The following is a 27,362-nucleotide window of genomic DNA, read 5'->3' as shown; positions in this document are numbered from 1 at the left end:
TTATTGGTGTATAAAAAGGCCATTGATTTCTGTAGGTTGATTTTGTAGCCTGCCACCTTGCTATATGAGTCTATTGTTTCTAGAAGCTTTCTGGTAGAGTCTTTAGGGTTTTCTAAGTAGAGTATCATGTCATCTGCAAACAATGAGAGCTTGACTTCTTCCTTTCCTTTCTGGATTCCCTTGATATCTTTATTCTTGCCTGATCACTATAGCAAGCACTTCTAGTACTATGTTGAAGAGGAGTGGTGAGAGCGGACAGCCTTGTCTTGTACCAGAATTTAGAAAAAAGGCTATTAGTTTTTCTCCATTGAGGATAATATTTGCCATTGGCTTGTGGTAGATGGCTTCAACTAGATTGAGAAAGGTTCCTTCCATTCCCATCTTGTTGAGAGTTTTGATCAAGAATGGGTGTTGAAATTTATCAAATGCTTTCTCTGCGTCTATTGATATGATCATGTGATTTTTATTTTTCTTCTTGTTGATGTTGTGCATGATGTTGGTAGATTTACGGATGTTAAACCATCCTTGCATTCCTGGGGAGAAACCTACTTGGTCGTTGTGTATGATCTTCTTGATGATGCATTGGATCATATTTGCCAGGATTTTTTGAAAACCTTTGCATCAGCATTCATCAGGGATATTGGTTTGTAATTTTCTTTTTTGGCAGCATCTCTGTCTGGTTTTGGTATCAAGGTGATTTTGGCTTCATAAAAGCTGTTTGGGAATATTCCTGTTTTTTCAATTTCATGGAAGAGTCTGGCTAGGATTGTTAGTAACTCCTCTTGAAAGATTTGAAAAAATTCATTAGGAAATCCATCTGGGCCCTGGCTTTTATTTTTGGGCAGATGTTTGATTACTATTTCAATTTCCTCAGTAGTGATGGGGGTGTTTAGATATGCTACATCCTCCTTACTTAAATGTGGAAGGTTATAAGTGTCCAAGAATTTTTCCGCTTCTTCTAGGTTCTCATGTTTAGTAGCATAAAGTTTCTCAAAGTAGTCTCTGATCACCCTTTGGATCTCTGCAATATCTGTCGTGATCTTCCCCTGTCATTTCTAATACGGGTTATCAAATTTCTTTCTCTTTCTTTCTTTGTGAGTTTTGCCAATGGTCTATCTATCTTGTTTATTTTTTCAAAGAACCAACTTCTGCTTTCGTTATTCTTTCGGATTGTTTTTTAGTTTTCCACTTCATTGAGTTCTGCTTTCGGCTGTGTTATTTCCTTCTGTCTCCCTGTTTTTGGTTCCTTTTGTTGGTCATTCCTAATTTTTTGAGCTGCGTTATTAAGTTATTCAGGTATGCCCCTTCTTCCTTCCTGATATGTGCTTGTAGAGCTATAAATTTTCCTCTCAGGACCACTTTTGTTGTGTCCCATAGATTCTGGCAGTTTGTGTCTTCATTATCATTTGTTTCCAGGAAAGTTTTGATTTCCTTTTTGATTTCATCTCGGACCTTCGAGTTTTTCAGTAGCAGGGTGTTTAATTTCCAATTGTTAAATTTTTTTTCTGTGTGGCTTTGTATTTCATATCTAATTTCAGAGCCTTGTAGTCAGCAAAGATAGCCTGCAAGATTTCTATCCTCTTGATTTTATAGAGGTATGTTTTATGTGTCAGCATGTAGTCTATTCTGGAGACTGACCCATGTACATTGGAGAAGAATGTGTATCCAACTTTTTTTGAGATGGAGTGTCCTGTATATATCTACTAGTCCTCTTTCTTCCATAACTTTTTTCAGGGCTAGTATGTTTTTGTTGGGTTTCAGTCTGGTTGACCTATCAAGTGTTGATAGGGCCGTGTTGAGGTCTCCCACAATTATTGTGTTATTATTGATTTCTTCTTTCAGATTTGTCAGTAATTGTATTAGATAACTTGCTGGTCTCTCATTGGGTGCATATATGTTTAATAGTCTGATTTCTTCCTGTTGCACATGTCCCTTGATTAGTACATAGTATCCATCTTTGTCCCTTACCACTTTTCTGAGTATAAAATTGGTGCCATCAGATATTAATATTGGCCACCCCAGCTTTTTTGAGGGTGTTCTTTGCTTGGATGATTTTCCTCCAGCCTTTGATTTTGAGTCTATGCTTTTTCTGACTATTCAGATGTGTTTCTTTTAGGCAGCAGAAGGTTGGATTCATCTTTTTGAACCATTTTGCCACACAGTGTCTTTTAATTAGTAAATTTAGTCCATTGACATTGAGGGAGATGATTTTCATAGGATTTAATGTCATCTTTGTAGATAAGTTTGCTGTGTTTGTTGGTCTCTCTTGTCTTAGAGTAGACCTGTCAGTTTTTCCTTTAAGGCTCGTTTATCATCTGTGAAGTTTTTGAGCTGTTATTTATCCATGATGATATGTATTCTTCTTTCAAACCTGAACATGAGTCGGGATTGGTGCAGTATTCTTGGTGAGGCATTCATTTCATTCAGTCTTGTCAGTATATCCCTCCACTGTCTTCTGACCTTGAGAGTTTCTTGTGACATGTCTGCTGTAAGTCTTAGGGATGCTTTTTTGAATGTAATTTCCCTTTTTATCTTGCAGCTTTCAGTATTCTATCTCTATCTGTGGGATTTGTCATTGTAAGGAGGATGTGTCTTAGGGTGTTTTTCTTTGGGTCTCTTTTAGCTGGTATTCTTCGGGCATGCAGGATTTGATTGCATGTAGTCTTTAATGCTGGGAGTATCTCTTTGATGAAATCTTTGACAGTTGATTCTTCCTGGAGATCTCCTACCTGGGCCTCTGTGACTCCAATGATTCTTATATTTTTTCTGTTGAGTTTATCAAAGACTTCTATTTTCATCTCTTGGCATTTCTTGAGTATTTTTTCTATTTCCTGTTCATTTGTCTTAATGTTCTTTTCCAATTTCTTCTGTTGTGTTGAGTTTTTCTGCATCAGATCTTCTGGTCCTCTGATTCTCTCCTCAGCTGCTGATCCCCTGTTTATGAGGCTATCCATTGAGGTTTTCAGTTGAGCTACCATGTTTTTCAGATATGTTATTTCTGTTTGGATTTTTCTGATTTCTGTTTTTGTGTTCTGTTCAGATCAATCTATGCTTTCTTTGAATTCTTCAAACATCTTCCATATTGCTATTTTAAGTTCCTTATCCGAGAGGTTAATCAGGTGGTTGGAATTTATTAGGTCATCCGAGCTTTTGTCTTCATTCTCTGTGCATGGTGTTTGCCTGCGAGGTTTCCCCATTGTCACGCTTGTAGTGTTGTTTTTCCTGAGTGTTGTGGTGGGGTTTATTGGTTAGAAATATTGCGTGGCCACGAAGCAAAGTGAAGTGCCCAAGCTCTTTTGCTGCCTCTAGTTGGCAGTCCTCAGAGTGAACAAAGGCACAGCAGGGTAGAGCCTCCACAGGCCAGAGAGCTCAGTTTTGGATGGGGAGCCCCCCACAGCCAGAATGTACTCACTGGGCAGCTTCAAAATGTAGTTTTTTGGGGGTGCGCTCTCTAGTCCTCTGAGGAAACCTTCAGGGATTCAGAAACACAGGCAGACAGGTGCAGGAGAAGTTTCCCTTGAAGTCCTCAGAGTGAACCGTCAGTATATGCTATCCTCCTCTGCATTCAGGCTTCAGCTCCAGGAGGCATTTACTTCATAAGAGACACAGACATTCCCTCCTTCCTTTTATTTTTATTTATTTTATTTGGGGGAGGAGCATCTTATTCTATAAAAAAATATGGTATATGCTTTGCATATTCTTTGTAGAATTCTGATTAAACTTCCTCCTATTTACCCCATGTAAAACAATATCATCTTTAATTTTTTTCCTCATCTTCTAATAATCTTGCTCTGACTACAATTTGTTCTTGGTGTCTTTCATATTCTCTTAATATCAATTGGTTACTTTCAAATCTTTAGGTGAAAAAAACATGATGAGCTGGGAACAGTTTAGAATCTGAACATTAGCCTGGAGTTTTGTATTATATTTTAGTGATTTCTGTTTACTTATGTATATGTGTCTATGTGTGATGATAGTGGGGAGAGAGAAGAATATAGAAACTACATATATAATAAGCATACAGTTATTAGTTATGATTAACTGAATAGAATCCATTCTATTCTGATGCTTTTTATTGTTTTCTTTCTATAAACTTTTATCAAAAAAAGACTATTTAGCCTACTTCAAATGTGAGTACAAGTAATATCCATTGTTAAAGATTTCATAGAGTCTTAATAAGAAAATAGGACTTATAGGTTTGAAGTGATTAATTAATTAAACTATTTGAAAAGTAGCTTTATTATAGGCACATTTTTCATTCAATACTAAAATAAATGTGTTGGCTATCTTCCCAGCAGATAAATGGCCCCACTCCACTACTGAGCTCCAAAATAAAATGCTAACCACCAACTCTTAGTTGGTCTTTTCCAGTATGAAAATTCTGGGGTCTTCTTGGAATGTGGCATAGGCAGATTCCCCCTTCTGCCTGAAGGCACAGCTGCATATAACCAAATCTGACACCTTCTGACAGAGAAGATTCAGTTTAACCTTATTAAATAATCAACCCAACAACTTTGTATCTAGAATACTATGTTATGTCAAAAAAAATTCATAATAGTGTCAACCCAGTGGGACTACAGAAAATCTGATTGAAAAGTTGCATAGAAGACCATTAAGTTCAATAAGCCTAAATAACAATATAAATGGTTCAAATAGCACCAATTACAGTCCAGGAAATCCTTAGACAATATTTTAGTAACATCTTTGAAAGATATAACAAGTAAAATTAACTATTAATGATCTAAGTTTTGATAATTCCATTTGCTTTTGTATTGTATCAAACAATATAAAGCAAATTTGCTTGTGCCTACAAGGATGAGAAACTGGGGATCCTGGTGGAGGGAAGATAACATTAGTGGTGTGGGATTATGTTTAGACATTAATTACTTAAAAACCGTTATGAACAACTTGTTAAAACCTGTTTTTTTTTTATTTTGTTTTTGTTTTAAATATGGAATGCTTCACGAATTTGCATGTCATCCTTGAGCAGGGGCCATGCTAATCTCTGTATCGTTCCAATTTTAGTATATGTACTGCCGAAGCGAGCACAAAACCTGATTTTATAAGAAAATAAATAAAATAAAAATAATTGTGTTGTTCTTCACTTAAATTATTATCTTTGCTTTTAAATTTCAAGTGACTTACATGAGATTACTCATCCACTTATAAGTAGAGCTGAAACTAAACTGAGTTCTGTCTATTTTTTTCTTTTTATGGTAATAATTTATTCAAGAGACAAAAGTGATTAACATAATGAGGTAAACTAACATAACATAATAACATAACATGTAATATAATTGATATAATAATACATGTAAGTCAAAGAAAGTTTCTGATTAAAAACACATTTTTTTCCATAATGGCTTACATATCTTTCACAGTAGTATTTTAGGTACATATTAACATTGAGTCAGGGGAATACCCATCACCAACTATGTCCTCCCCCCATTCCAGTTCCCTTTTTACAACCCATATACCCAACCATCACCCCCCCACGCTGCTAAAATAGGTGGACCCCTCTTTGTCTGGCTTACTATTAGTGATCACATATCTGTTTGGTCCAGGAACCCTCCCTTATTTCCCCTTCTATTTAAGAGTCAGAGCTAGAAAAATCGAGGTATGTGGTTTTGTTTGAAGGCAAGAAAAGCAATAGAATGGGTTACAAACTAAGAGGAACAAAAAAGAAGTCAAATATGCTGAAAATGGGCTGAGTCCCTCTAGAGGCTTCCAACCTCATTTTGAGAGGGGATGTGAAAAAAGTAATTGAAATACCACAACAATACAGAAAAAAATATCGAATTAAATAACCAGTGAGCACTACAGCAATAAAGACAGGCACCACACAATAGTCTCGGTTCTGAAATCAAATCATGCTCGAGTGCAAAAAGAAAGAGAAAGACAAGACAAAATAAAATAATATTGGAGACATCAACCATAATCTCCACACCAAAATAAAGACGTCAAAAAATCAATCAATAAATAAATAAACATGTGGAAAAATGATTGTTTTGTGCTTTTTCCCCCCTTTTCTTTATCCCCCTGCATAGGCACAGTAACCATTGGGGATATTGTAGAGGGAATTCTCTTGACCTAGGAGATACAGGGTTTCTCCACCCCTGAAGTATACTGTCATGGGATTAGCTCTAGACTCCTTGCATGTTCATTTACTCTCCCCTTGCTGCTTTCGTGGTGTGTGGAAGACTTCTGCTTTGTCTTGGATGGTAAAATCAGACCTCTGTTTCTAGAGATCTTGGTGGCTTTTCAGCTCAGGGAATGGAGTTTATGAAGTCTTTCTTTGTGGTTCTAGCAGTTATGTTTTTTCAGTGTCATTTTAATCCATCTTCTGTAGTTGGTGTTCTTGGTCATTATGTTGCTCCTAGACTGGAACCTGGGATAAAGTCTTTCGTTATGTTTTTGGAAGACCCGTTCAGTTGCGGTTGTCTCAGTCAAACTTCTGGAATTGGAGCTCTTGTTTGTTGAACAGATCATATAACAAAAGCTAGGCTAGAGCTTTTTGTTGCTGTTGTTGTTGTTGTTGGTGGTGGTGGTGGTCCCTGGATGTGTACTGTCCAGTCTTGGTTGCAACAACCAGTATATAGCGATCTTGGCTTTTGCACATATTAAAGGGTGACCTGTTTTCTGATTTTGTCTTATCGATAGCTGATGAGGGAGGACAAATTGCTCTTAGATCAAGTTGTTCCCATTTCTTCCTTGTCAGGTTATCAATTTAGGACTGGCTCATGTTGGTGTCAGAGCAGCATTGTAAATGCCATGGAGGGGATTTGGTTCCTTGAGCTGTTGCAGAGAACTCTGTCGTATCTATGTCTGGGATCCAGGAGTTAAGGCTGAACGGTCAGTGTCTAGTTCCCTGGAGCCTAAGTTGTTTCCACATGACATACATTCAGGGTGGGAGATGTCCCTGTGTTGTAAGCAAGTATGAGTTCTTATCTCTAGTAGATAAGAGCTTGTTTTTATAAGTACAATTTCCCCTTTGTTTAATATGTCTTTGCAGGAGGAAGTGGTGCTACATTATATTGCTGGTGGATTTGGGGGGGGGGGTGAAGAGAAAAGAAACCAGACTCCAGACAAAAACTAAGAATATATATGCTCACACATATCTAAAGGAAAAAAAGTTTCTTTAAAAAAAGATTAAATAAAAGATGTAATTAAAGGGATAAAGTGGGGCCAGGAGATATAGCATGGAGATCAGGCATCTGTCCTTTCTGTAGAAGGGCAGTGGCTCAGAACCTGGCATCCCAAATGGTCCCCTGTGCCCTCCAGGGATGTTCTCCAAGCATAGAGCCAGGAGCACCCTCCGAGAGCTGCCAGGAGTGACCCAAAAGAAGCAAAAACAAATCAAACCAAAAAAAAAAAAAACTAAAACAAGGCAAAACAAAAGAATCTAACAAGAATAAAAAAGAAAAGAAAAAACAGAGAAAAAGGGGAGAAAGTGATACAGGAGATCACTTTACATTTGGAGAGAAACAGGATAAGAGGTAGTGTTATATAGGTCTATACTTATGATGAAAGAATACGGTTCCCCTTGTCTTTTGAGATTTCCTTGTGAGGTGTGGGGTCCAGGCAGGGAGGTCTTGGGTAGAGTTTTTGCAGTGGGGGTCCTTTGGAGCTAGTTCCGGTATCAAGCCACAGCCCAATTAGGGAGAGGTGATTAGGAGGGCCACAATGCATGAGTCTGTCAGGGTATTGGTTTTATTTTCTTGCCGGGAATGAGGTGAGAGCTTAACTGGGTGTCTCTTTACTTGGGTAGTGGGTACTGGCTCGTTGTGGTAGGAGGTCTTCCTTGGTGCCTAGTGGATTAAGAGCTGAAGGTGAAGAGTTAGAGTGTGGTGGGGATATTGGATCGGGGGTGGGATTGAGGGGTGAAGGGATAATCAGATTTCTGAAGGAGGGAGAGGGGATAGTATATGGGAGGGGTTACATAGGGTATAGGTATGAGTTGTTTGTGGTTTAGGTTTGTCCCTTAAGGAGAACTCCTGCACACATATAAACATATAGAAGTTAGCTTAGGTGTATATTAATGTAGAGAGGTGTGGAATGCAAGAGGTACTAAGTATAGTACTTGTAAGGAAAGGAAACATTTAATAGATCAGCTTTCTTTTATGTATAGGTTTCATGTCTTGAGTACTGACCATTACGTTAGTGAGGTCTATCTATATAGGTGTTTACCCTTTTCAGTTTTGTCCACAGCACCCTATATGTCCGCATTCCTTTCCTATAGAGGAGGTAACCATCTGGTTTTTATTTGACATAGATTGAGTTGATGATAGTGAGGACGAGAAGGTGGAAGAAGAGGGAGACAAGAAGAGAGAATAGGAAAAACAAGACAAAACAAAACAAACCAACAATCAAACACCAAAAGCAACAAAAATACAAAGTAATGAGAAGAGAGGCTAGAAGAGCAAGGCATGTTAGTTTGGTTGAAAGGGTTTGATGCTTGGGCCCTGTGGTAAAAATCCGTAGGTCTCGGTTGTTGCTTCAGTGATTTGGCTGGTCCTGTGCTTCAGGTCCTAAAAGAAGGCATAATCTAGAGATAAAGTGTATGTTAAAGAGTTTTATCTGGCCATTTTCATGCTTCAAGCAGAGTATGGTGCCTCGTGTGACTGAGCACCGAGGTACCACCATAGGTTGTTCACACTTTGTATCCAGGAACCCCTACGGACAGAAAAACTGAGAGGTTATTTTAATAGTGGTAAGGATAAGGCATTCAAATATAATGTTTTGAAGTGTTTCCATTGGACTCAGTAAGTTCCCATCGTAATCTTTACCTGTAATCCTGTATATGATCCCTAGTAAATTATTATGGGCCTTTGTAGTAAAATGATAATTACCTACCTGTTCTCTCTATGCTGCTGTTTCTGTTGTTGCTCGTTTCTTTATGATATAATGTGTAGTCGGGCTTTGTTTTGTTTCTCTCCCCTTTGTTTTGGGCTATACTCCCCAGTATATGGTGATTATTACTGTGTTTGAGGTTCCTATCCTGTTATACCCTGTTATTTAATCATGGGGTATTGGGTGTATACCAGGTGTATATTCTAGGTACTTCAGAATAGTGCTATCATTCTGTGTTTATCTTTCATCTTCTGGCTTGCTTCATTTAACATATATGTTCTAGGTCCATCCACATTGCTGCATAGTCTGTGATTGTATCATTTCTGACTGCCATGTAGTATTCCATTGTGTATAGATACCACATCTTAATAATCTACTCATCTGTTGTTGGACATCGAGGTTGGTTCCAAGACTTGGCTGTTATACTGAGTGCTGTGATAAATAGTGGGGTGCACACATACTTTGGGATGAATGTTCCTCCGACTTGAGGGTAGATACCTAGGAGAGCAACTGCTGGGTCAAATGGGAGCTCAATTCTGAGCTCCTTGAGCACTCTCCAGACTGTTCTCCATAGGTGTTGGACAAGGGGGCATTCCCACTAGCAGTGGATAAGAGTGCCTTTCATACCGCATCTCCACCAACACAGATTGTTCCAATTATTTTTGATGTGGGCCATCCTCACTGATGTAAGGTGGTACCTCATTATTCCCTAATGATGAGTGAAGGTGAGCATGTTTCCATGTGTTTGTTGGCCATCTTTTGGTCTTCCTCGGAGAAGTGTCTATTTCATCTCCCCATTTTTCTATGGCTTTATTTGGTTATGGGGGACTCAGCTTTCTGAGTGCTTTGTATATTCTGGTTATCAGCCCCTTATCTGATGTGTTGAGTGCAAAATATTTTTCCCATTCAGTTAGCTGTCTTCTTGTCTTGAGTTGGGTTTCCTTCGCCATGCAGAAGCTTTTTAGTTTGATGTAATCCCATTTGTTTATGTTTGATGCTAAAATCATGACATTGGTGTTCCATCCTCAAAGACTTTTTTAATATATAGGTCTTCGAGTGTTCTGCCTAATTTTTCCTCAATAAACTTTATAGATTCTGATCTAATTTCAAGGTCTTTAATCCATTTTGAGTTGAGTTTTGTATAAGGTGTGAGGTATGGGTCAATTTTCAGTTTCTTACAGGTGGTTTTCCAGTTTTACCAACACATTTATTGAAGAGACTTTCTTTGTTCCATTTCAAGTTCTGGGGTCAAATATTAGTTGACTGTATATCTGGGGATTTGTGTCTGGAAAATCTGTTCTAACCCACTGGTCTGAGGCTCTGTTTTTGTTCCAGTACCATGCTGTTATGTTCACTATGGCTTTATAATATAGCTTCAGATTAGGTAAAGAAATGCCACCCAGCTTCTTGTTTTTTAGTATCTGCTTGGCTATCCTGGGTCTTTTGTGGTTCCACATGAATTTTATGATTGATTTTTCTAAGTCTTGAAAGAATGATGCATGGTTTTGGATGGGGATTGCATTAAATTTATATAGAAGTTTGGGTAGGATGATCATTTTGATTATGTTGATTCTACCTACCCATGAGCATGGGATGTTCTTCCATTTCCTTAGATTCTCTTCAATTTCTTTCTGAAGTGTTTTGAAATTTCCCTGGTATAAATCCTTCACTTCCATTGTAATGTTGATTCCTAGGTACTTGATATTTTTTGGAACTTTTGAAAATGGAATTTTATTTTTAATCTCGGTCTCCTCAGCTTCGTTATTTGTATAGAGAAACACTACTGTCTTTTGTGTATTGACTTTTTAACCAACCACTTTGCTGTAATGGTTAATTGTTTCTTTGAGTTTTACTTTCGACTCTTTAGGGTTTTCCATGTATATCATCATATCATCTGCAAAAAGAGTTTGAGTTCCTCTTTCCCAATTTGGATCCCTTTGATTCTCTTCTCTTGTCTGATTGCAATTGCAAGGATTTCTAAGATTATATTGAATAAGAGTGGAGAGAGTGGATAGCCTTGCCTAGTTCCTGACCTTAGAGAAAATGCTTCTAGTTTTTCACCATTAAGGATAATGCTGGCTGTGGGCTTTTCATAGATTGCTGTAACTATCTTGAAGAAGGTTCCTTCTAACCCTATTTTGCTAAGTGTCTTCAACATGAAAGGGTGTTGGATTTTGTCAAATGCCTTCTCTGCATTGATTGATAGGATCATGTGGTTTTTGATTTTTTTGTTGTTGATGTGATGTATGATGTTGATTGATTTGCATATGTTGAACCAACCTTGCATTCCTGGAATAAAACCCACTTGGTCATGGTATATGATCTTTTTGATGAAGTGCTAGATTCGGTTTGCTAAGATTTTGTTGAGTATCTTTGCATCTATGTTCATTAGAGAGATTGGTCGGTAGTTTTCTTTCTTGGTGGTGTCTTTGCCATCTTTGGGAATGAGTGTGATATTAGCCTCATAAAAGGAGTTGGGAAGAATTCATGTTTTTTTGATGGTTTGGAAGAGCTTGTGGAAAAGTGGCAGTAAGTCTTCTCGGAATGTTTGATAGAATTCACCTGTAAATCCATCTGGGCCTGGAGTTTTGTTCTTAGGGAGTTTCTTAATTACATCATCAATTTCCTCTGATGTGATTGGTCTGTTTAGGCTTTCTAGGTCTTCCTTTTCCATTATTGGGAGATGGTAATTTTCCAGGAATCTGTCGATTTTTATTGGGTTCTCTAGCCTGAGTACAGTTGTTCATAATATGATCTCATGATATATTGTATTTCTTGGGGTTATGTTGTAATCTCTCCCCTTTCATTTGTGATCCTACTGATTTGGTTATTTCCCCCCCCCTTTTTTTGTAAGTTTTGCAGTAGTTTGTCTATCTTGTTTATTTTTTCAAAAAACCAACTCTTGGACTCATTGATTTTTTGTGTTGTTTTCTTACTTTATATGTTGTTTATTTCTGCTCTGGTTTTTACTATTTCTTCCCTTCTCATTGTGGTTGGATTTCTTTGCTGCTGTTGTTCTAATTCCTTGAGATGATCTTCTAAACTGTTGATTTTGTCATTTTCCTCTTTCTTGACATAGGCCTGTATTGATATGAGTTTCCCTCTAATTACTGCTTTTGCTGTGTCACACAAATTTTGACAAGTTGTCTCTTCTTTATCGTTTGTCTCAAGGAATATTTTTATTTCTTCCTTTGTTTGCTCTTTAATCCAGCTGTTTTTGAGCAGTGTGTTGTTTAATCTCCAAGTATTAGTTTTTTTCCATTGCTTCTTCTTGCAATTAATTTTGACCTCTGTTGCATAGTATTCTGATAGGGTGCTTCTAATAATCTTTACATTTGTGGTCTAATATAGATTTGTTTTGTATCCTAAGACATGGTCTATTCTGGAGAAGGTTCCATGAGGGCTTGAGAAGAATGTGTATTCTGTTTTCTGGGGGTAGAGGGCCCTATATAAGTGTATTATCCCTAGGTCTTCTAATTTTTCATTTAGGGCTTTTATTTCTTTGCTATTTTTTGTCTACTGGATCTGTCCAGTGGTGATAGTGGAGTATTGAAATCTTCTACTATTATCACATTTCCCGTCATGTCTTTCTCTAAGTTAGTGAGCAGCTGCTTCACATATTTTGCTGACTCTACATTAGGTGCATAAATATTGATCAGGGTTAGTACCTCTTGATCTATTGTTCCCCTGATTAGTATGTAGCGTCCCTCTTTGTCTCTGATCACTTTCTCGAGGTTGAATGGAATGTGATCTGATATAAGAATGGCTGTCCCTGCTCTTTTTTGTTTTCCATTGTCTTGAAAGATTGATTCCCATCCTTCTAAGCCTATGCCTGTCCTGTACTTGTAGGTGTGTTTCTTGCAGGCAGCAGAAGGCCGGTTTATGTTTTTTAATCCAGTTCTCTACTATGTGTCATTTAATGGGAGAGTTTAGTCCATTAACATTTAGGGAGATTATTGACAAAGAGGGCTGTTGTGCAGTTGTGTTCTGTAGGGTGGTTGTTGTTACAATCGGGGGTTTGGATTGTGTAGTTCATCTGTGAGTAGGTCGTTTAGGATTGGTTTTGTTTGCACAAATACTGCAAGCTCGTTTTTGTTTGAGAATGTCTTTAGGCTACCATCCGATATGAATGACAGTTTTGCTGGGTATTGTACCCTAGGCTGGAAATTTCTTTCATTCAGTCATTTATATATTTCATTCCACTGTCTTCTTGCTTGAATTGTTTCAAATGGGAGATCTGGTTTGATTCTTAAGTCCCTTCCTTTGTACTTGTGGTTCTTTTTTTTCCCTTATTGCTTTAAGGAGATCATCTTTCTCTTTTTTCTTTGCCATTTGGATTATAACATGTCTTGGTGTTGGTTTATTAGGGACTATTTTATTAGGGACTCTTTTCACTTCCTGGATTTGCACATAGTCCTCTTTACAAACGGTGGGGAAGTTTTCTATTATTATTTCCCTAACTACTTGTTCTTCCCCTTTCTCTGTTTCCTCCCCTTCTGTATACCTACAATTCTTAGGTTATTTCTTTTGTCTTTGTTCATTAAGTACTGGACTTTTCCTTCCAGTGCCTCTTAATTCCTTGTTGGTTTCCTGGTCATTTTTGATTTGCAGTTTTCCTTCAAGTACTACTATGTGCTTCTCCATCTCTGTGATTCTGCTTGTCTGGCTTTTTACGGTGTCTGTTAATTCCTTTAATTGCTTTTGTATGGAGTCACTCATATTCTGTATCAGATCTTCTTTAATTTGGCTAATTTGTTCCTCCATGGATTTCTTGTACTCGGTGGCTAGAGATTCTGTCATTTCCTGTACCAGGGCTTGCATTTCCTTTCTCATGGCTGCTTTTAAATCTTCATCTCTTTGATCTGTGCATTTTGGTGGACTTGGGAACTTAGTAGGAGTTCTCTCTGTATCTCCAGCTGTTATGTTCCTCCTCAGTTTACCCATGGTTTTATGTATTTATTGGTGTGGCTTGGAGAGCAGTGTCTTCTGATTTTGGCCTGCTTTTGCTTCCTGAGATGTAGGGCTGGGTCCCTTCTCTGGATTGCAGCTCTGAGTGGGACTGTTGGGTGGGCTGGCTGAAGTTTGACCTCTAGTGTGCCCTCTAGTGGGACCCTGGTTAATGTTCCCTGCTCTTGCTGCCAGCCAGTGCAGTATCGCTTCGAGCCACAGTGGTGAGGGGCGCTGTTGAGCCTGGCTCCTTTGCCCTCTCCTTGCCCTCCCCTACATGGATGTCAGTGGAGCTCCGCCACTTTCAGGCCCCTGTCAAAAAATCCTCTCATCTATGGTTCCTAGCCTGTCCCAGCTGGGGGCACTAGAGACCTCTGGGATGTGAGGGGTGAGGGGCAGAGGCAGCGGGAAGTCCTCTGACAACTGCTGCCCCGGGACACCTCACAGCCATGACAAGGGATGGGGCAAAGGCAAAGGACGGTCTCCCACCTGGTGCCGCCTCTGAAGACCTCACAGATGCGACAGGGGTGGGGCGAAGGCAAAAGCGAGTTCTGTCCATTCTATTGAGCTTTCTCCTTGATGTATGTAATTTTTGTTTGAACTTTATTTTCAATAATTGATATAGATTTTTGTAACATTTACTATTTACTAAAATTATTTTAAGTATTTTTAAGATCATGCAAAAATAATTAATGAAAAATCATAATAATTTTTCTTCCTTTGTTAACAAATTGAGTAAGTTCTGTCATTCCATGGGAAAAACATGGAATGGAAAGAACACAAACTACTTATAATATGATGATAAACATATATAAATAGGTGGGAAAAAGCAGAAAAGCTATTTAGTTAAATATATAAATAATCATGAGGTTAACATTAGAATTTCTGCTCATTACAGTTCATAAAATCCATAGCAATGTAGTGGCCGGTGTGATAGCACAGTGGTAGGGTGTTTGCATGCAGCAGATCCAGGACAGAATTTGGTTCGAATCCTGGCATCTCATATGGTCCCCCAAGCTGGGAGTAATTTCTGAGAGCATAGCTAGGAATAACCCTTAAGCACCACTGGTTGGGGCCCCAAAAAGAAACAAAAATCCATAGCAATGAATACATAAATCTTAACATTAAGACACAATTATTTTAATCTACTGACTGACTTTTTCATCATTATTGATTTAAACTATTACACAGTTTTCACCCTTAGTGAGTTATTAATTGTGCAGGAGTCATGCTTAGAATTGTTTATACCCAAAAAATGATGGTATGAAATGTTACTATTATATCTAAGTGCTGCAGACTGTTAAATTTCTTTAACATATTTGCTTTTGATATTGTCATTAATCACTAAGATTATGGTCCATAGGGCCCATATGTTAGGATAGTTTGTTGCAAAATACCAGATAACATAAAAAATACAAGTGGCTGAAAAAGAGCATAGAGTATAGAAATTAGTTAGAAAAATTGCATGGATATCTGTATAAGCACACGTTGGATAGTTTCTAAATAGCTTACATCATTCTAAAGTTTGGTAGCTTCATATTTTACATGTTTTATAGTCAAGGTTAGTGTTTTGACTGAAGATCATTTAAACTTACCTTCTATCTGAGATGTCAAGATCATCAATTATTTTCCTATTTTAAGATTTAAGGTTTAGATTTTGCACACTTTCAAATATCAGCTCTCATATCCCTATTAAATTTGATTTAATTTCTTTCTTTACTTCCTCTAAGAAATTCCAACTCAATTCTCTATTGATAACTTTATACATCTAATGAGATATTGATTTTATTTAGCATTGCACAATAAATAAAACAAACAAAAATACTTAAAATTAAAACTGATAAAAAATCTTTAGCTTAAAATTTTCCAGGTAAGGTGGGTACAGTGCTTGCTCTCCTTGCCCATGCATGACTAGATTTGGTTTAACCCCCATCATTCTATATGGTCCCTACAGCATTTCCAGGAGTAATTCCTGACATCATGGCCAGAAGTAATTTTTGAACACAGCTGGGTCTAGAGCCAAAGTAAAATAAAATCAAACAATATTCTAAAGAAGTTTGTGGAAATGTTTTAGTAGTAGAGCACCTGTCTTACCACCAATGAGGCCCTGGCCACAAAGTTTGATCATCAGTACAACTCCATTCCAGTGATTCTTTTATTGGGATCTCAGGCACTACAGAGTGAAAGAAGTGTTGGACCAATTCTTTGAAATGTGAACTACCATTGCTAGGAAATAATAGAGGGAAGGGAAGATAGAAAGTTTAAAGTGATATGGTGTATCTTCACTTTTATTTTTAACAAGAAATTTATCACTACGTGACTGTTGTTTTCTTTTTATTTTTTTTTGGTGGGGTCACACCTAGCAATACTCAGAAAGGAGAGAGAGAGAGAGAGAGAGAGAGAGAGAGAGAGAGAGAGAGAGAGAGAGAGAGAGAGACCGAGAGATAGAGATGATCCTACTTTCAAACTAGATTAAATGCCTAAAAAGTGGTAAGAAAATTAAGATGATGTAGATCTGTAGATATATTCTATAGTAAAGTTTGCATTAACAGCTTCACTTTGATCACGTGTTCCATACAGTCCTCAAAAACTTTAGGCAGCACTTATTTTGGGTTTTACAGACTACAAAAATGTTACCTTAAAAGGAAGATAAATGAAGAAATTGATGGTAACTGCAAAACAGAATGGGATTGCTAGCAACAGCTGTGGCAGCATATACACATTAAATTCCAGTTATTTTTATTGACAATAGATAATTGTTTTACACACTTGCGTTTTCACTTGACAACCTTGAAACGTAGGGTATGTCTCTACCCAAGAGAGAGCCACTAGAGCCTCACTTGAGCTTTTATTTCCCCCAGCAACTTTTTCGAAGTTGCATCATTTAGATATGTTTTGCACTGGAAGATCATTACAGTTTGGGGGCGGGGGAATGATGTGGGAAAAGTGTGCCACTTTTGTATTACTTCTCCTTTTCTTGCTATATCATAATCCCTCTCCGGTGGCACCTACTCTTGTATGCACGCAAGCATGCACATTCCTCTCTGAGAGTCCACGCGCGCACCTCTCTCTCTTAATCTTAGGGTAAGAAAAAGAAAAACCAGCTAGGTGGACTGCTTGAACTCGTAGCTTCTTGAGGATTGGGGGTGTCTGGGGGATGTGTGTGCCTGGAAGTCCACCCTTCTTACAACTTCGGGAACATCCCTCAGTCCCAGAGGCTTCCGGCGAGCTCCGCACACTTCCAGGCCATTGACTCCAAAGAGCGGTTTGCGCGCTCCCAAGTACTACTCTTGCCAGCAGCCAAACCACGAGGGTGGGGGCGCTGTCTGGTGACAGTTCCAGCGACTCCTTCCTTACCGAGACCTCCTCCATGAGCAGTTTTGCTCAGGTCCCAGGAACGCTCCTTTCGGGGTGCAGATGGGCCAGCCTAGGCTCCCTCGGCACACAGTCGCCCTGGGGTCCCCTTTCCAACCAAGCTCGGGGCGCTCCAGGCAATCATTCCAGACCCTCCTGAGAGGATCCTGCAGCGGGGCCGCACCCTGCCCTTAAAGCTCCCAAACCTGGAGTCTCCCTCCGAAACCCCGCACCTCGCCCCTGCACACCCACCCCCACGCACCCCTCATGCGCCTCCTTCATCCCGTAGCCCCCCAGCAGCCTCTCCCGGAAACCAGGCTTGCTGAGCGAAGGCGGAGAAAAAAAATAAAAAAAAAAAAACCTTGGGCCTTCCGCTCTGATTGGTCTCCCCCAAACGTGCGGGGCGAGGCCCTGATTGGCTGCCGGGCATTGTCAGTCGCGGAGGCCGGAGCCGTCGCCCGGTAAGCTCAGCCGGGCTCGGGGCCGGCTGCCGCGGCGGCTGCGAGCGAGCGAGCGAGCGAGCCAGAGAGCAAGAGCGAGAGCGAGCTGGTGCTGCCGGGCGAGCTCGCGCGGGCGCCGCCACCGCCTCCACTCCTGCCCACCCTGCCCAGCGCGGCCGATCCTGCCCGCGGCCGCCGGGGAGGGGCGGCCAAGAGAGCAGAGCACGAGGAGGAGGGAGGAGGAGGAGGAGAAGGAGAAGGAGGAGGAGGAGGAGGAGGAGGAATAAAAGGAGGAGGAGGAGGAGGAGGAGGAAGAGGAGGCGGCGGCAGAGAAGTGATGCTGGCGCCGGGGATCCGGGGAAAGGCAGCGGAGCAGCAGCAGCAGCAGCAGCATCTCCGGGACCCCGGCTGCAGTAGCGTCCCTGTGGTCCGCGGGCCAGCCAAGCAGCAGGAGAACGCGCGCCCCACGGGTAAGGTCCGGCCCGGCAGCGCGCACGCGGCCCCAGGACCTCTGGGGGTGCTTTTGGAGGAGATTTACCAGGCTCCGGGGATCACCCCGACAAAGGTGTTTGGGACCTCAGAACCGCGCACGGGGATGCTGATGCTCGTGGCCGTGCCGCTCCGGCTAGTGCGTCCTCTGCGCTCCGCTGTCGCTAGACTTTGACAGGTCGGGGATGACTGTGTGTGTGTGTGCGCATATGTGTGTGTGTGTGCGCGCGCTTGTGTGTGTAGATGCGCGCGGTTTGGGTCACTTTGCAAGGAGCGCGGCGGGTCCCCGTCGTGTGAACCCCTCGTCCTTTAGGAATTCGAGCTGGGGTAGAGGGAATATGGGCCTGCAAGCTCAAAGGGGTGCCCGGGGGTCTCCACGGCTTGCTCCCTAAATGTATTGTGGTTAAGTCTGCCTTGGCTCAGCAGGCGCCGGACAAATTGAACTTTAGTGGCCCTGATGGAAAGAGGGATCTAGCGGTGGATCTAGCGCGCCGGGGACCCTCCACGTGGCTCCCCCAAAGTCCCACTTTGAGCCGGGTAGACTTGGGAGCAAGAAATGTGATCAGGACAGCCGTGTGGCCCTCTTCCAGGCAGAAGGAGCGCAGGAGTAAGTGGTAGGGAGAGTGAAACCGGGTCTAGGGTGATGACTACTTTTGTGGATCCGACGCCCATTCTTGTAGGAGACTCGCCGCACTTTTCTGCAGCTTAGAATGGGGATTGGAGACTGTCCCGCTAGATGGAGAGGGGCCGAGACAGCAACGCTGGTGTGGAGATCGCAGCCCGCCAGCCCACCCAGTCCAGGCTGGGCAGAGCTTGGGTGCGGGTTCAGGTGGATGGATGAACCTTTAGCTCTCCGGGCAGCGACCTGGTGTAGTTTGTGGGTGCAGGACCATCCGCTCTACTTTGCGGCTCCACCCTCCGAGAAAGTTCCTTGCCACCATGGGTCTGGGCAACTCCACCTAGATCATCTCCAAGCGCAATCAAGTGTGACCGAGGTTGCTTTATACTCTTGTGCCGGCGAATTGAACATTTTACATTCCATTATTTTGATCTGGTAAAGCCAGGGAGTCTTCCTTCCTTCCATCGACGCCGCCGCAAGCCTTTACCGCAGAAAGCGAATTTTCAGCGCTGCTGCCAAGGTTCGGTGCTGCCCGGCTAAAGTCTGAGTCTTGGTAGCTAAGGGCAAGGTTTGTTTCTCTACTCCAACTCCTGAAGCACAAAGTTAGTTGCTCTTGGCCTTTGTTTTTGCGCGTGGTCTGTTGCCTTGGTGGGAATCAGTTTCGGAAAGTTGCCTGGGCTGTAAAGCGAGCTGCCCACCTCCCACCTTAGCACAGACCAAAAGAGGCTGTGGTGGTTCACTAGGGATACTGCGGGGAATGGCAGAGTAGAGGGCAATTAATTCCCAGCTTGCCAGCTAGAGTCTGGTAAAATCAAAATTGGCTCGACTCAGAGACGGATCTTGAGCAGAGCCCAGGACTTCGCTTCTGTGTTGTTCCTTCTTCATTTCTTTAGACTGGAGGCATCTTTTTACCCCTAAAGACAATACAACAAAGGCAAATATCACTTTGATTTTTGATTTGGCAAAGCAGAGAAAATGAAAGTAAGACAATCAAATGACTTAAAAAAAAAAAAAAAAAAAGACACTAGGGAGCTGTCCAAAATGTCAGCATTTTCATCAGTTTGTGTATTTTTTATATTAAGGATTCCATCCTTTCTCATTTTAGTTATGTAAATTACTCTGAAGCAGATGACTACTGGAAAGCCAGCCGTGATGTATATTTTGTGTCTGAGGATAGTTATATATTTTCTGTTCGTACATCAACTGTAAATGGAATTTTTAGTGCTTTTTAATTAAATACTTGTACCTTGCATTTTGTTAGCAGGAAATTTATAGTGAATATTTCTTCCCTACGAGTCACTACATCTGGCTTAAAAGACTAGTTTTCTGATATAATTAAAGAACATATAGCGTGTGGTTACTATTCTTGATATAAAATCTACTTTCCCCAAGGTAATTGTTTTTAATATTATAATATTTAATTGTACTTTTAGAACTTTGCTTAGATTTTAAAAGACCTTTTCAGTAGCTGGTTTTGGTTTTTTTTAATACTATGGTGAAACTTTTCCATATAGGCTAATATATGGGGAAACAAGATTATTAAATCATTAATAAATTTAAAATAAACATAAAAGAAAACTAATCCAAAATAACTTGTATTAAAAGTAGAATAGTTAAAGAAAATTCTAATTACTTGGGTAAGAGAGTAAATTTTATATGCTGTCAAGTATTATAATTTAATAACATTGAATTTTTATTGGGGTAAGCCACAACTGTAAATAGAAGCAGATCTTTTGTAATCTTTTAACTTGTATTGAGGAGAGAAGGGCTTTTCTTTGGTAAACATTACTTTGATATTTAAAGATTCAAAACCACCAGAACAACATGTAATCAAGAACAGATATGTGGGCATAAAAATTAGGATAAAGTCATGTGTGAGTTTGAAAGTAGAAATGATTTAGAATGCGTCACAGGTAGGAGAATGGAGGCAGAGGTTTGGAGAAGGTAATTGACAGAACTAGACACTTGGAGTGTACATTAAGTAAAGTTTTTTCAGTTCTGCATATTTACTTTAATTTTAACTAGTTTTGACACAGCGCAGTCAATGAGCTAGACTTCTCATTCTAGATGGGTTTTTAGAAAATCAAGTGAATGTCAGTTTATCAAGACGATAGACCACTAAATAACTTTATGACCTATACCAAGTTTTAATTTCAACAATGAATAACTTTCTAGAAAGATCACATTTGCTGTGAAAAGAACAAAAGATGCATGCTCTTGTGAAATGTAACATATTTGTCAAATAATCATGTTAGTGTTTCTTCACTTCTAGGTAAGATAGTGAGGGTTACTTAGTAATATTTTTTTCATTTGATTAATGATGAACTAAATTTTCTTTAAAAAATGAATCTTAGAGTAATTAAAAATCTCAACCAGTTCAGTAAGTAAAAATTTTATTCTTGGGGGCTGGAGCAATGATACAGTGAGTAAGGCATTTATTTTCTTTGCATGTGGTTCAATCCTGGGCACTATATATGGTCCCCCAGCCAGCCAAGAGTAATTCCTGAATGCGGAGCTAGGAATAACTCCTGAGTACCAATCAGTGTGGTTAACTTAATTTTTCATGTGTTTCTTTTCTTTCTCATTATTGTTGTTCTATTTATCATTTTTTTTACTTGCACACTTACATCTATAATATGCTGAAAAGGCTCTCAAATGGAATATAACTTCCCTCCATTTGAAACAAGTTCAGCAACCTATCCTGAGTGACAACTGTGTCATTCATGTAATATTCTCAACACCTAATGATCTGGTATTAACTTTGATATTGGTTTATTTGAGTAGAATTTAATGTCCAGGGACCATCGAATTGGTATGTTTGGCTTCTGTCAAGTGGGGTTGGTCATAGAGAATGAGAAAAACTTATAAGAGACAAACACACAAAGCCTTTGTGTCATCACAACTGCCCCAAGTGAGCTCATAGGATGGCCATTTATTCAGTGTAATATTGTTTCCCACCCTCATTCCCAACAGATGCGTTATTGTTTAAGTTGCCAGGGACATGATGAACAGTTAGACATCACATCAAAATTAAATGGATAGGTTGAGAACAGAGACCAAGATATGTGATATTGCCAGTCATCAGGCATCCTTAAAGTACAGAATAGGGTTATGACTGTTTCCTATTCTGTTTTTAGCACAAATTGCATTTTACATCTGAAAACCATAAGGTATTTTATTTTACTCTTTTCTGGGATATTTTTATTACCCATTTTGTATTTTAAGACCTGAGTTATTTATTTATTTTTTTACCTTGAGGTCTATCTAAGCCATGGGGAGATATAGTTGGTAAGAGGGGGTGGTTTTCTCACAATATAACATACCTACTATGTACAAAATACGATTCTAGTTTCTATGGCAATGTCAGAAAAGACTCTTGCCTTCGTGAACTTATCTTGTAGTTGGGAAAATAAGAAGTGTTCATAGTAAGTAGTATATAGTATATCTCCTACCAACCTCCTATTTCTTCTCGTTCTTTTATTTTGTTTGTTTTTGGACCACACCTGACAATGCCCAAGAACTATTACTGGCTCTGAACTCAGGAATTATTCCATGCACCATATGGGATGCTGCATAGCAAACCTAAGTTGGCCACATACAAGGCAAGCACCCTACCCACTGTACTATCTCTTTGGCCCCTCTAAGAACTGGGAAGTAACTATGGTGGTACTGCAATGCATGCTGTTCTTGAAGCTCTATGTGAACAGTAACACTGTTAAAGATAAAGTTTAAAGTTAAAAGGTAATTCAAAGATAATTAAAAATTGAAATAAAATATTTACCCTTAGAAATCTTAATATTTTCAGGGGTATACATTGGGAAACAACCCTAACTACTTGTTTTAACTTATAAACATTTTGGTTTTTTTGTTTGTTTTTCGCTTTTGTTTGTTTGTTTGTTTTTGGTTTTTGGGTCACACCCAGCAGTGCTCAGGGGTTACTTCTGGCTCTATGCTCAGAAATCACTCCTGGCAGGCTCAGGGGACCATATGGGATGTCGGGGTTCGAACCACCGTCCTTACCTTCATGCTATCTCTCCAGCCCCAACTTAAAAACATTTTGAAAGGCTCTTGTGACTATCCAAATTTAAATATTCATAACCTCATTTTCAGAAAATGACTGAATATAAGTAAGGATTCAAAATCCTATTTTTTTTCTTCGGGCCACACCCATTTGATGCTCAGGGGTTACTCCTGGCTAAACACTCAGAAATTGCCCCTGGCTTGGGGGACCATATGGGACGCCAGGGGATCGAACCATGGTAGCGATCTTTCCTTGGCTAGTGCTTGCAAGGCAGACACCTTACCTCTAGCGCCACCTCTCCGGCCCTTCAAAATCCTTTTTTTTTTTTTTTATGAAAAACGTTCCCCAAGGGTACAAGCTTCCTTGGGAAAACTTGCCAAAAACATTAGGGTTTAAGGTCAAATTTTTTGTAATATATAAATGTTCAAAAAGATTTGTGATCTTCTAAGAAGAAATGTTTAAACATTTTAAATATTTCTTAGTAAGTTTGACTTTAATTTAAAATCAGTTTTATGATCCAGTGATACATTAATGATAAATTTATGATTAAATGATAGTTGTCTGATCTCTTATACATAAAGCAATGTGTAGTTATAATTTCAGTTTCCTTTCTTTGCTTTCCATTGCATTTTTTAATTGTTTTTATACTCTAAACAAAGGAATTGAGTTTTTTGTTTGCTTATTTTTGATTCATGAAGAATGGAACCTATCTTGACTTTCAAAAACATGTTTATGAGAAATATTTTTATTAGAATAAAATTAATGTTATACTTCTAAGAAACCATGTCACACAGTGAATTAATATCAGTTTATTGACAAGTTCTGTTATAGTGAGATATTATTGCTGGGCACACAGTGCTAACAGGTATTTCTGAATGATTTATGTCATTCAAGAAAAATCTTTGAGTCTGTTACAGTGCAATTCAACCTTGGTGTATGGGAAAAAACTTCTAATAATGCATCTTAATATTTTATTTCTCTATATTTAAGAATGTGTTTACCACTCACTTCAGCTATAGGCTCTTATGACTTGGTTTTTCTTTTTCCTGCTCTAAATGCAAAAGTATCAGTATCAGTTCTAAAATTACAATGGTTGAAAACAACAAACAGCATCATTAGCATATAAAGTCAGATCTGGTTGATTATGAAACTGTTAGATAAGAGTGAAATAGAGGGGCTGGCGAGGTGGTGCTAGAGGTAAGGTGTCTGCCTTGCAAGCACTAGCCAAGGAAGGACCACGGTTCGATCCCCCAGCGTCCCATATGGTCCCCCCAAGCCAGGGGCAATTTCTGAGCGCTTAGCCAGGAGTAACCCCTGAGTATCAAACAGGTGTGGCCCGAAAAACCCAAAAAAAAAAAAAAAAAAAGAAAAGTGAAATGGAGTGATGAGTCTCACCTCTACAATCTATAAGAAAGAACTTGACTCCCCCAAGTTAGTTTAAAATAGCGTATGATCCAAAAATATGATTTGTCTAACAAATATAAAATATACGATAAAATATAAAGTTAACCCCATGATAGTTGCCAAAAATGCTCTGCATTTTTATAGTCATAATATGAAATGATCATATCTACCAATTTGTTTACATATTAAGTATTTAATATCTAACGTATTATGTTGGGATATATAAAATGATAATAGGTAATGCATTTAGATATGTCAATAAAGATAAAACATTGTAGTGAGTGCTGGAGCGATAGCACAGTGGTATGGCATTTGCCTTACACGCAGATGCCTTGCACGCAGACGACCTGGGACGGACCTAGATTTGATTCCCAAGATCCCATATGGTTCCCCGAACCTGCCAGGAGCAATTTCTGAGTGCAAAGCCAGGAATAACCCCTGAGCACCACAGGTGTGACCTCCCCAAAATAAAAGGTTGTAGATTTCTATTTCTAGAGATTGTTGGGCTTAAAGGTGATACATGATTGAGCTTCAGGGATTCCAGGAATTATAAAAGGTGTTTGCAATCTTTTCCTATTTATTTATTTATTTATTTATTTATTTATTTATTTATTTATTTATTTATTTTGCAGGGTGAGCAGCATACCCAGCAGTGCTCAGAACTTATTCTTTGTTCTGTTTACTCAGGGATCACTCTGGGCAGGGCTAAGGGTACCATGCCAGGAACAAATATGGATTGGCCAGGTACAAGGCAAATGCCTTACCCACTGTACTATTACCCTGGTTCCACTTTTCCCCTTTTTGAATGTTCCATAGTGAGAAAAAATGTTAAGAAAATAATATGACACATATAATTTAAAGTACGTTAATTTAAAATAGAGAAAAACCTAAAAATATTTATCAAAGGAAACTTCCACAAAGAGTCAAGATTTTTTATAAAACTAGTATCTCTCTATTTTACTCAAAGAAAAGAAAAAAATTCTGACTTCTATCAGAAGGTATCCTTCTTAATAGTGTTAAAATAAACATCATTGAACAAAAATCCAGAGTTGTTATTGAGGACATGGCTTGCAAATGTTTTACTGCACTTGTTTTTAAGCTTTTATAGCTAGTATTATTTTGGGTTTTGAGATGAAATTTTTTCATGGCATATATAGATGAAATCAAGATGAATCAATTTTTCACTGAATAAAATGATTTATGGGTGATTTTCCCAGCATCCTAGAACATCGTAAAAGACAATTGCCAGTAGAGTTTGTTATATATAATTTGTTGTAGATTTAAGTGATATACCAGAGAAGAAGAATTGTTCTGTGTAAACAAATGCAATATGAATTGATTAATAGATCATATGAGCTAGTGTTTTTTTTATGCTTTGTATGTTTGTGCCAGCATGCTGGTAAGTTACATAGTAGAAAAGTTACAGATTTATTTATGATTGCTTTTCAGATTTATAATGTTCCAACAATACCAGTCTCTTTACTAGTATCTACTTCCCTCCATGAAGTCTCTTAATTTCCCTCCTGTCCCCCTATTTTGCCTCTGTGACAGGACATTTATCCCTCCATCATTGAAGTGTTTCCTCTTTCCTCCCCCAACTCAACAATCGCATGCTTCCTTTGGAGACCAGTTCTCTTGTTCTTTGTATCTATTGCTTTGGGGCTTTTGTTACTCTCCTACTATTTTTCTTTATATCTCACACATGAGAAGACCTCATTCTTTTTCTGTTCCTCTACCTCTAATTACCATCACTTAGCATGATTCTCTTCAGAACCATTCATGTAGAACCATATTGCATCATTTTTTCATATAGCAAAGTAGTATTCCATTATGTATATGTTCCATAGTCTTAATCAGTCATTTGTTCTTGGACACCCAAATAGATTTAATTATTATGAATAGTGCTTCAATGAATTAAAAATATTTTTAAATAAAGAAGCATCGAGAAAAATTGTTTTATCAATAGAGATATAAAAATGTCAATAATGGGCTACAGTGAGAGAACAAGCATATATGGCACTTGCCTTATACATGATTTACCAGGGTTTAATTCCTGGCACTACATTTAGTCCCCTGAATTCCATTAGGTCTTAACACAGAACCCAAAGTAATCCCTAGCCCTTCTGAATGTGGCCAAAAATGTTTAATAAAAAGGGCAGCTATGAAATAAGGTAATTATTATAGTTTATTAACGTGCATCTAGACATGTTAATGAAAAGTTAAATGAAAAGTCTTCAGACATAATGTTAATAAAGCATTTAAAATTATCTTTTTTTGGGGGGTTTGTGTGATATCTCAATGGACTGACAATATTCTTTGCATGTGTGGTTGTGTGGGTTCAAGCTCTGGCACTTCTGGTTTCTTGAGCACTTCCAGGTAGGAATTGCCTTTGAACACTACAGGGAGTGGCACAAAACCCTCCTGCAAAAAAATATCTTTTGGTTATGAGAAACCGAAAATGTTTGTGAGACATGCACACTATCTATTTCACATTGCTTTCCAAAAGATGAGTTATGAGTTACTATAAAGAATCAAATTAGAAGATTGAGGTATGAAAATTGTTTACATAACATATTCACCATTTTGGCAGATAGTGAGATTACGAGTATTTTAAATATGTAATAAAATTTTCTTAGTACAGGCAACAAATAATTGGAGGGATTCGGCTTAGTGGCAAAATTCTCTTTGTATTACAAGCTAGAAGCTGAGAGTATATTCTGAGTGTTGCCCAAATGTACAAGCATACGACACCTAATCAAGGATCACCACAAAAATGTGCCAGCACCTAAGATCAGGAATATAAGCTGCATGAACTGTTTTGTGAGCCCCACACTGACTCCTATTGAGCAGAACAATCAGACTGTGCCTGAGTACACAACTGAGAGTGTGAATCCTGTTGGATTCATCTGCAAATGTCCTTGTTAAAGGAGTGTGATCTCCAGTAAGCACCGAGGCCAAGTATGTGAGTACAGGAACCAGATATGCCACCTCCCACTATCAGAACAAAAGTATGCAAGTACCACATCCAAGAGTATATGTGACCCTCGATCATTGCAAAAGCAGAAGAAAGAGAAGATGGACAACAAAGTGTAATTGTAAGAAATGAGTTTCTTTGGTCTGAAATACTGGATGCCAAACATTAGACTGTTGTACTTTTTTTTTCCTTTGGTTTTTGTGCTAGACCCGATGATGCTCAGGGGTTACTCCTGGGTATGCGCTCAGAAATCGCTCCTGGCTT

At 39.1% G+C, this 27,362-nt stretch overlaps 1 protein-coding gene and 1 non-coding gene across 2 annotated transcripts in view; one reads left to right on the top strand and one right to left on the bottom strand.

The window, feature by feature from the left end:
* Positions 1-4,945: 4,945 nt before the first annotated feature.
* On the bottom strand, positions 4,946-5,049 carry LOC126010695 (U6 spliceosomal RNA). Its single transcript, XR_007496710.1, has one exon. It is a non-coding gene; the product is annotated as a U6 spliceosomal RNA (small nuclear RNA).
* A 12,862-nt stretch (positions 5,050-17,911) lies between these two features.
* B3GALT1 (beta-1,3-galactosyltransferase 1) overlaps positions 17,912-27,362 on the top strand; it is a 726,928-nt gene continuing 717,477 nt past the window's right edge. Inside the window, exon 1 of the mRNA XM_049773487.1 lies at positions 17,912-18,061. The gene's annotated coding sequence lies outside the window, so the exon portion shown is untranslated. The remainder of the gene's footprint in view (positions 18,062-27,362) is intronic.

This window comes from Suncus etruscus, chromosome 5, assembly GCF_024139225.1.
Source record: "Suncus etruscus isolate mSunEtr1 chromosome 5, mSunEtr1.pri.cur, whole genome shotgun sequence".
Classification (NCBI taxonomy): Eukaryota; Metazoa; Chordata; class Mammalia; order Eulipotyphla; family Soricidae; genus Suncus; species Suncus etruscus.
Note: the sequence above shows the minus strand (reverse complement) of the source record. Positions and strands in the feature narration are given on the sequence as shown.